The following is a 9,475-nucleotide window of genomic DNA, read 5'->3' as shown; positions in this document are numbered from 1 at the left end:
GATGTATGCTTCTTGTAGTTTCCTTTCTTTGTTCTTTTACAGGATCTTTGTGTAGCTGGGCCGGTGAAAGAGCAAGGAGCTAGGAGCAAGCAGCAAGGAGTGAGGATTGGATCGACTATTAGCGCAAGATAACGGTTAGTAGATCATCCTTTCTTCTCTCTCTCATCTCATAAAGAAGTAATCTTGAATAGCTTTGCATTCAGTTGTTGCTGAGGTACTATCACCCTTAGAGTGGGATAGGGTCATTCCGTATTGGATACTTTTCCCAACAACAATGTTGTCCCAGATTCCCAAAAAAACGTCGTTTAGGGCCTCAAAGCGGCTCCAAAAGTTCAGGACCCAAAAAACTGCTAAAAATAGTAAACGGTGCTACAATTTAGGAAATTGAAAAAGCTGAAAGAGACAGTTGTGGGGGTCCAAATGGGATAGGTGGGTGGCCAACAACATCCACCTGGATCATTCCTCCCCCCTTAGGAAGCAATGGTCCCCATTGCATTGAGTTCCTCCATCTGCTGAACTTGTCCTGCAATCTCTGATGTGTCCAGTGATGGCGGGAAGCATGGTCGACGATGGTCCACATTGAACATTTGGTGCAAGCCAAGGAATGGAGCAATGATGTGCTCCAAAGCATTGTTCCCCATAGCCTTGGTACTATTGTAAGGACCATGTCGGAGTGGTCTGAGCTTCTAATGGGTTCTGGTAAGGCGTTCTTTCTGTCGATGCAACCAGACTTTGTTGCCCACCTGCAACTTGTGTGGTACCCCTGTGGGTGAGGAGAAGTTGTTTCTGTGTTCTATCATGACCGTATCCTTTTGCTGCTGCTGCTGCGTGGAGGAACCCTTTGCAGGGGTCATGGATGTAGCAACGATCTTCCCCTTACATTGGGAGTGAACCAGACAGATGAATTTCCTAGTCTGGGAGATGAGCTTGCTGCCTTTCTTAGTAGTGATCAAAGATGTGGCGGTAGGTGGGGCTACCTTCGGTATCCTGTATAATGAATTATTCAAAGAAATAATGACAGCACGAGGCCTAGACTCATACACAGCATGTCGCCTCCACAAGTATGGCTGGCCTAATAATACATCACAAACATCTAGAGGTGTAACATCACACAATACCTCGTCTGTGAAGGGTTTGATGCTGTAGGGAAGGCGGCACTGCTGGCGAACTTTCAGATCTCGTCCTTCGTGAAGCTACCCGATACTGTACGGCTGCGGGTGCGGTGTAGCGGTAGGCCCAACCGCTTCATGACCTCTGCTGAAATGAGGTTCTTTTGGCTGCCACTGTCGACAATGAATTGTAGCGGCGAACCCTTCACCCACATCTGTGAGTGGAAAAGATGCTCCCCCTCTTCTGGATCTGCAGGGTCATTCTTCTGGATCTTGGTAGTGGCAATAGTGGCGCTGGGATCCGCATCAATGATCTGCTTCCCTTTGCCATTCCCCTTGTCAAGTTCTGGCTCAGGGTCAAAACATGCATCTGATTCAGAAGCCTTCAACTCGGCCACCAGCGACTACTTGGTCCGACACTCACTTGTGTTATGAGTGGGACTCTTGTGGAACTCACACCACTTTCCTGTGTCCTTCTTCAGCTTCGTGGTGTTGTTATTTTCTTGTGGCTTTGACGGGTTGTCTTGGGTCACCCCGCCTTGGCTTTGTCCTTTGGGCTTCGGATTTGCAGATCCAAAGTCTCGCTTCTTTTGTTTGAACTTTTGCTCGATTTTGATAGCGTATCAGTATGCTGTGCCGAGTGAGGAGATGTTCAAGAACCCCATCTCTTCCTGGATGTATCTGTGTAGGCAGCCGCAGTATTTGAGTACCAGATGCAGCTCAGAATATTTGATATCCAACTGTGTGCGAAGGGTATGAAAAATGTTTGTGAACTCCGGCTCATCTTGCTCTCGTCCCTGCCGCAGTGTGGTCCATTTGATGTATTTGTCCTCATAGCTTCCGACAGGGTAGTACTGCTCCTTGATGTCATCCCAGAAGTCATTCCAAGTGGGTGCGGCTGAAAATAGTGAGCCTGTACTTTCATCCTTCTGCTCGCAGTAGGTTTCCCACCAGTCCTTGACATGGGGGGCTGCTTTGAGAAGAGCGAAAACAATCTTTTCTCGACTTGAAAATTCGTGAACAGAAAAATACCCATCTAGCAGATTTAACCATTTATCTATGGCATCTGCGTCTATTTGACCCTCGAAGATGGGGATTTCAAAATTAACTTGTACCTTAAACGGTGTGGCGTTTCCAGAGTCGTTGTTGGAAGCCGATGCGTCGCCTCTGGGTAGCCACTAAATGATCTGCACAAAGCTATCCATCATCGCGTTCCTTTGCCGCTCGAGCGCTTCTTCGAGCAAGATTTTGATAGGATCTCCTGCCCCCTCGTCTTTCTTCTCATCCGCCATGGGAGGCCGTCGGGATTTTCGAGGCTGGTCTTGCAAAGGTTCGACTAGTTCAAGCCCTAACTCCTTATATCCCGACCTTGTTGGGGACATGCAAAGAAAAACAGAGAAAAAGCAGACCGCTCTGATACCAGTGATCCGGATTTAAATAGGAACGCAACAAATTACAGAGATAACCATATACAAAAATATGCAGCGGAAACAATACTTCATTTCATTAATGGAAAATACTGAAATATGCTTACAAACAGTAATGGCAATAAACCAGCTAGGGCAATGGTAGCTTATCTCTGAGAAAAAATCTGGTGGCTACATGCCTCTGAACTGTTCTGAACTGTATTACAATGAGGCTCAAAGGCCTATTTATTGTTGAGAAACAATGGAAAACCCTTCACATCCCGAAACCTAACCCTAGAAGATGAAACGCCATATTGTGGGCCCCATTTGGGTAAATTGGTACATCAATTTCCCGAGGTCGTAACTTTGGCATACGATCTCCGTTTGACGCATACGATAACTCGTTAAAAAGATCTGTCCGAGTACTACCACTTTGGGAGGCAAAAAAACGTCGTTTAGGGCCTCAAAACAGCTCCATAAGTTCAGGACCCGAAAAACTGCTAAAAATAGTAAACTGTGCTACAATTTAGGAAATTGAAAAAGCTGAAAGAGACAGTTGTGGGGGTCCAAATGGGATAGGTGGGTGGCCACCAACATCCACCTGGATCACAATCTCTGATATGATGGTACATGATGTCAATGTTCTTAGATCTATCATGAAATACAGGATTAGCCGAGAGTTTAATGCAACTCTGGTTATCACAGTAAATCATAGTAGGCTCCAAGTAAGAACCGAACAACCCAACCAGGATCTTCCTCATCCATATAGCCTCGCATGCAGCCAAACTTGCTACCATATACTCGGCCTCTGCTGAACTGAGTGCCACGAATCTCTGCTTCCTGCTGTACCAAGAAACTGTTGTTGACCCGATACTGAAGAACCCTCTTGATGTGCTCTTTCTGTCCGTTGGGCTCCCTGCCCAATCTGCATCCATGAAGCCACATAGCTTCACCTCATCCTCCTGTCTGTACCAAAATCCATATCCCGATTTGCCTCTAAGATAATGCAATACACGCTTGCCCACCTTCCAGAAGAGCTTGGTTGGCTTAACCATAGCTTGTGAAAGTTTGTTAACAGCATAGCATATATCGGGTCATGTATTGACCAGATACATAAGCGATCCCACCAACTGTCGATAAATAGTGGCATCCACTTCTTCTGCTGAAGTGGCATCCTCCTTCCTCCAAACTCAAGGAAGAGGAGTATCAACAGGCTTGCAGCCATGCATGTTGAACTTCTCCAGTATCTCCAGAGCATACTTACCCTGAGAAAAAAATAGTCCATCACTACGCTGCTAGATTTCCAATCCCAAGAAATAATGAACGAGGCCCAAGTCCTTCATCTCAAACTCCTTAGCAAGATCATCCTTGCATGAAAGTATCAACAGCTCATCACCTGTTATAATCAATCATCTACATAAAGTACAATGATAAGCAACTTACCCTCCACCACAATCTGGTATAGGTTAGGATCCGCCTCACTCTTGGAGAATCCAAGTCGGGTGAAATAGATGTCTATCCGTGTGTACCAAGCACATGGTGCTTGTTTCAACCCATACAACGCTCTCTTGAGCATGCACACATGCGACTCGCTGCTAAAGATCTCAAAACCTTAGAGCTGCTCAATGTACACCTCCTCCTCAATGACTCCATTGAGGAACACAATCTTCACATCCATCTGATGAATGTGCCACCCCATCTGCACTGAGAGAGCAAGAATCGTCCGTATGGAAGAATACCTTGCGATAGGTGCAAAGGTCTCCTCATAATCGATCCCCTCTATCTGTGAAAAGCCTTAGGCAACAAATCTTGCCTTATACTTCTCCACACTCCCATTAGCTACCTACTTAACTTTGTAGATCCATCTCGAACCCACCACTGATTTCCCTTCCGGTCTTGGGACAATCTCCCATGCACTGTTTCTGAAAATTGAATCATACTCTTCCACCATGGCGTCTACCCATGTGGGATCCTCCACAGCTTCCTCGAAAGAGGATGGCTCAGTCACAACACATTTTCTCACAAGATCCATGTATCCAGTGTACCGATCGAGTGACTGTCTCTGCCTGCGTTGGGTTGTAGGTGGTCCTATAACTTTCTCTGCATCTTGAGCCAGCCGCTCAGCTTCTGTCAAGCGCTTTCGCCCTATGATGGCTGGCACTGCCTGAGTGGTCTCTTCCACTCCATGAAACTCGTCCTCTGGTTGATCCACATCCTGAAGATCATCTTTAGGAACTAATAGCTCCTTGTATGCATGCAAGTGTGGCTCCCTCTCAAGCGAACACTTCATGGCTTTCTCCTCCTAAAATTTTATATCTCATCGCACAACAGTTTTGCCATTGTCTGGCAAATACACACGATAGTTGTGGGGCGTATCAGTGTACCCCACAAATATCTCAACCTCTGTGGTCGGCTCCAACTTCTTCCTGGCATCCTTCGTCACATGCATGTAAATGTTAGCACCAAAAATCCTCAAATGAGAAATATTAGGCCTCTTACCAGAATAAGCCTCCTCAGGTGTACTCATGCCAAGTATCCTGTGAGGACAACGGTTCTGCACATATACTGTAGTATTGCATGCTTCCACCCACAAGTGAAGGGGTAGGCCCTGATCATGCAACATCTCCCGTGCAGCACACACGATCATCCTGTTCTTCAGCTCAGTAACCCCGTTCTGCTGTGGCTTATGGGGAGTTATGAGCTCTCTTCGAATCCCTTCTGCGCTGCAGAAATCCTTGAACTCGCCAAAGATGTATTCACCACCATTGTCGCTCCTAAGAGCCTTCACCTTCTTCCACAACTCCTTCTCGACCAGTGCTTTGAACTCACAAAACTTTGAGTATGTCTCGCTCTTCTTCTGCATGAAGAAGATCCAGCACTTACGAGAGAAATCATCAACAAAAATAACATAATACTTGTGCTTTGCTATCAAAGCTACTAAGAAATGTCCACACACGTCTGTGTGAATTCTCTCAAGGATCATCGTTGCGTGACTATCCTTCTCATGAAAGGTTGCTTTCACAAACTTTCCCAAAGTACACCCCTTGCACTGATCTGACTGCGCAAGAGTGTCCTTAGGAAGCCCTGTAGTGATCTGCTGCAGTATCTTAAAGGCTCCATGGTGAAGGTGACCCAATCTCCTGTGCCACAGCTCGCCATCATCCCAGCTCACCAATCCTTCTGCCTTGCATGCCATTGTTGTGCAGCCATCTACATGCAACTGATAAAGGTTCCTCACTCGAACCCCTATCTTCCGGGTTTCTCCAGTTGTCTTGCTGCGTAGGAAAGCCTTTCCCTCGCTGAAAACAGCATCATATCCCTTGTCTTCTAACATCGCCACAGAGATAAGATTCTTCTTCAATCCTGGAACATGCATCACTTCCTTCAATACGAAGGGTTTACCAGACTCCCTCTCAAAGGAAATGGTACCGATACCAGTCGCATTGTATCTACCATCATCGCCCATCTCGATGTGCACTCCAAGATCTTTCTCCTCCAGATCAGAAAACAAATCTCGATCTCCTGTCATGTGAAAATATGCACCACTGTCCAAGAACCAAACTGATCCCATCACACTTGAAACCAAGCATGCAATCAATGAAAAATCAAGCTCAAACTGCGAGGCTAGAGCCTCTCCTACTGCAAATCCAGCAGCTTGCTTGTTCTTCTTCTTCTACGGACAATTAGTGGCATAATGTCCGTGCTGGTGACAGTGAAAGAACTTCACCTTGGACATGTCCTGCTTCTTGCCTTTCACACCGGAATGAGAAGCTTTCTTGTTCTTCCCCTTCTTTGCTTTAGCAGCCAAAGCACAATTTTTTTCATCAGGTCCCTTTGATGAAGATATGTCCCTGGTATTCTGCCTGATCTCCTCTTGCACAAGATCTGACCAAAGTCTCTCCCATCCTGGCAACTTCTCCCGACCATTGACAGAGTCCTGATAGGAATGCCAACTCTTCGAAAGACCAAGGAGAGACAAACTCACCAAGTTCTCATCATCGACAGTCACCCCCACACTTCCCAGCTCATCCTTGCACTGAGTGAACTTCGTGAGATACTTGGGCATACTGTCTCCCTTCTCGCATTTAATGTTTCTGAGTTTATCTTTGAGCGCCAGCTTCCTATGATCGCTCTTGCTTTGGAATATATCTTTCAACGCTTTCCACAGCAAGTATGGAGAAGCCTTTCCATGCAGGTTGGACACAATGTGATCCTTCATGCCCTCCAACAGAATCCTTCGACACTTTGTTGTCTTCTTTTTCCAAGCATCAACTTGCGCAGTATCAGTAGGCTTTGGGACATCAGCGTCTATGAACTCCTTCAGCCCATTATCATCTAACACCGCCTCCATCCTGTCCTTCCATGCAATATAGTTCGAGCTGCCCTCAAGAGCATACTCCAATCGCAATCCGTTGAAAGACATTTCCACGTTGATACCAAGAAAACACTGCTGCAAATTAGAATTCCACTAGCTCCAAACTCAACCGCCTCTGATCTAGAATTCATGAGAATAAATTATTTCTCGTATAGAGATTGACCGTATGGGCTTTTACTGGATATCTCACCTTCCAAAGGAATGATGAAACCAGAGGCTACCTGGCCCGATTACAGACTCTGCCTGAAGAAATAAGATGTAAACACTTTTTGAATAATAGATCTGATGATCAACAGCTTCGATACCATGTAGAAGTTTTGAATAATAAACACTTATTCACAGAGATTATCCCGATTACACACTATTGTGGAATACATGCACAATACATAATCTCCTCTATGTTGATCATCAATTTAGCAGCATTAAAAACAACGAAACATCAATCGCATGCACACATTAACACAGTATGTAACCTGGGGAAAGCATACAGCTGAAAACCCCACACTATTTGTATATTATAATGATAAAGAACATGTAAGAATACATAGTACAATACTCCTCACAAGTACTCAGCACTATCTCCACCTGTTACACACAAACTAGCTCGGATCTGAAGCCTCAAATCTTCTCCACTATTTGCCTACCTCCACTGCGCAATCCTGCAAGGGAATCAATCACTCTGCGAAATCGAATTCATTTGGTTATACTACGCAAGCCTCATGGGAAATCTCCATCCATGCATGTGTAAATCTCATGCACAACTATAGTCACATCTATAGTCACAACTGATAGCAATCTCAACCTCTAACACGTGTCTCCATTAAACTGTACATGCACTAAGTTAACTGATGTATTCTTCAGTTGCTTTATGAGTTAATAATTAGTGAATTAATTAATGTTTAGTTCACACAACTCATCACTAGTGTATTCTTTAGTTAGACTAAAATACAACTAGTTCAACCAAGTCAAACTGAACACAACTCCATCAACTCCACAATCAACTCCACCAAAACTCAACCACATGAGTTCTAACTGAAGTCCTGCATGCAATAGCTCAACTGACCCACAAAGAAAGCATATTTCCTTCTGACAGCTGCATGTGCCACATCTGTAGCTCAAACTGAAGTGCTCCAAGAGGATAAGATAATGTTTATAGTCCAAATATTATTATGATACAATAATATTCGACTATTCTATTTTTAGCCTGGCAATCTAAAAATAGAAACCTTCCCATATGTATAAAAATAGAATTCCATCTATTTTTACCGACATGACCAATCATCCACAAATAGCATACTTCAACTCATAGACCATGATCCATATGTCTAAAAATAGACTTTGCGCGAAAAATAGCCTGCGGGCACACTTAGTGAAGGCGACTTCTTTCCACTAAGCTCCATCATCTTGTTGCATTCTCAACAAAACCATGTTTCTCATGAAATGATTCTAATTCATATATATTTATATTTGCGATCATATGAATCTTTCAACCTGAGTAATCTGGTTATTGAAGTTGAAAAATATGATCAAACCAATGTCATAGATGGATTCCACTCGGTTAATAGTGATCTCATCAAATTCAGTGAAAAAAACTATCCTCACACCATGCATGATCTATTTCAATCTTCAGAATATGATTTCACAATATTTGAAAGTTTCGGGATTTTCCAGGGAGTCAAGGAATTTCAACTTCCGTTCATGGTTATGTTAGGATCTCTCTACTTTTGATAAGAACCCCGAATTGAGTTAGGTCTGGTTTTCTTTGCAAAATTCTTCCTTCTATATGGTTTCACTTGATGTAAATCATTTCCTGAAATATATTTGGCATTGTGGATATGAGATTTCAAACTTTCAAGATTCAACTTCTTATCGGATTCAAGATGATTCATCTTCATGCAAGTCTCCTGTATCAAACACAAGTTTGGAACGTAGATCTCTCATAAAATCATGGACTCGAAGTAAATTATTCTAAAGGTTATCTTTGGCAAAATGAATCGTAACTGCCACACTCTTTTGAAAACAATCAAATCCTCATCCTTCTTGTGTATATTATGATGCTAACCTTTTCTTCATCACACCGGAAATCCTCTTGAGCATCAGTGAATGCATGGATTATTTGATGATTCAAATTCTTATTCACTTGTTTTACCCTGATTGGTTTCATGTGTTTGTTATACTAACATTCCTTTTTACCTCATTTGATGATTACGATTCTAGTGAAATTTATAACCAATCACAAGAAAATGGCTTGTTACATTTGCCATGTGAGGAAGATGATTCTATTATGCAGAGAGTTTACAGAACTATTCAAATTGATTTATCTTTAGTAATTCCAAAATAGGAATATGATGCTTTAATTAGCCCATTTGATCATGATTTTGTTTCTGATGGTTGTCTTTTGACTTCCTATTTTCCCATCAACAAATCCAATGACAATCATTTTACATCCTTTGATTTTTATTGTTTAACATCTCACTATCCAAGTAATTGTTAAGCAGTTGAGGCACTTCCACATTCACGGATGGTTATGTCAAGTCCTCACTGTCTTGACACACCTGCTGAATATGATCCATTATTTTTCTCCT

The sequence above is a fragment of the Pinus tabuliformis genome, chromosome 3_2, assembly GCF_031772625.1.
Source record: "Pinus tabuliformis cultivar Carrire ecotype Pingquan chromosome 3_2, CPIR1, whole genome shotgun sequence".
In the NCBI taxonomy this organism is placed as follows: Eukaryota; Viridiplantae; Streptophyta; class Pinopsida; order Pinales; family Pinaceae; genus Pinus; species Pinus tabuliformis.
Note: the sequence above shows the minus strand (reverse complement) of the source record.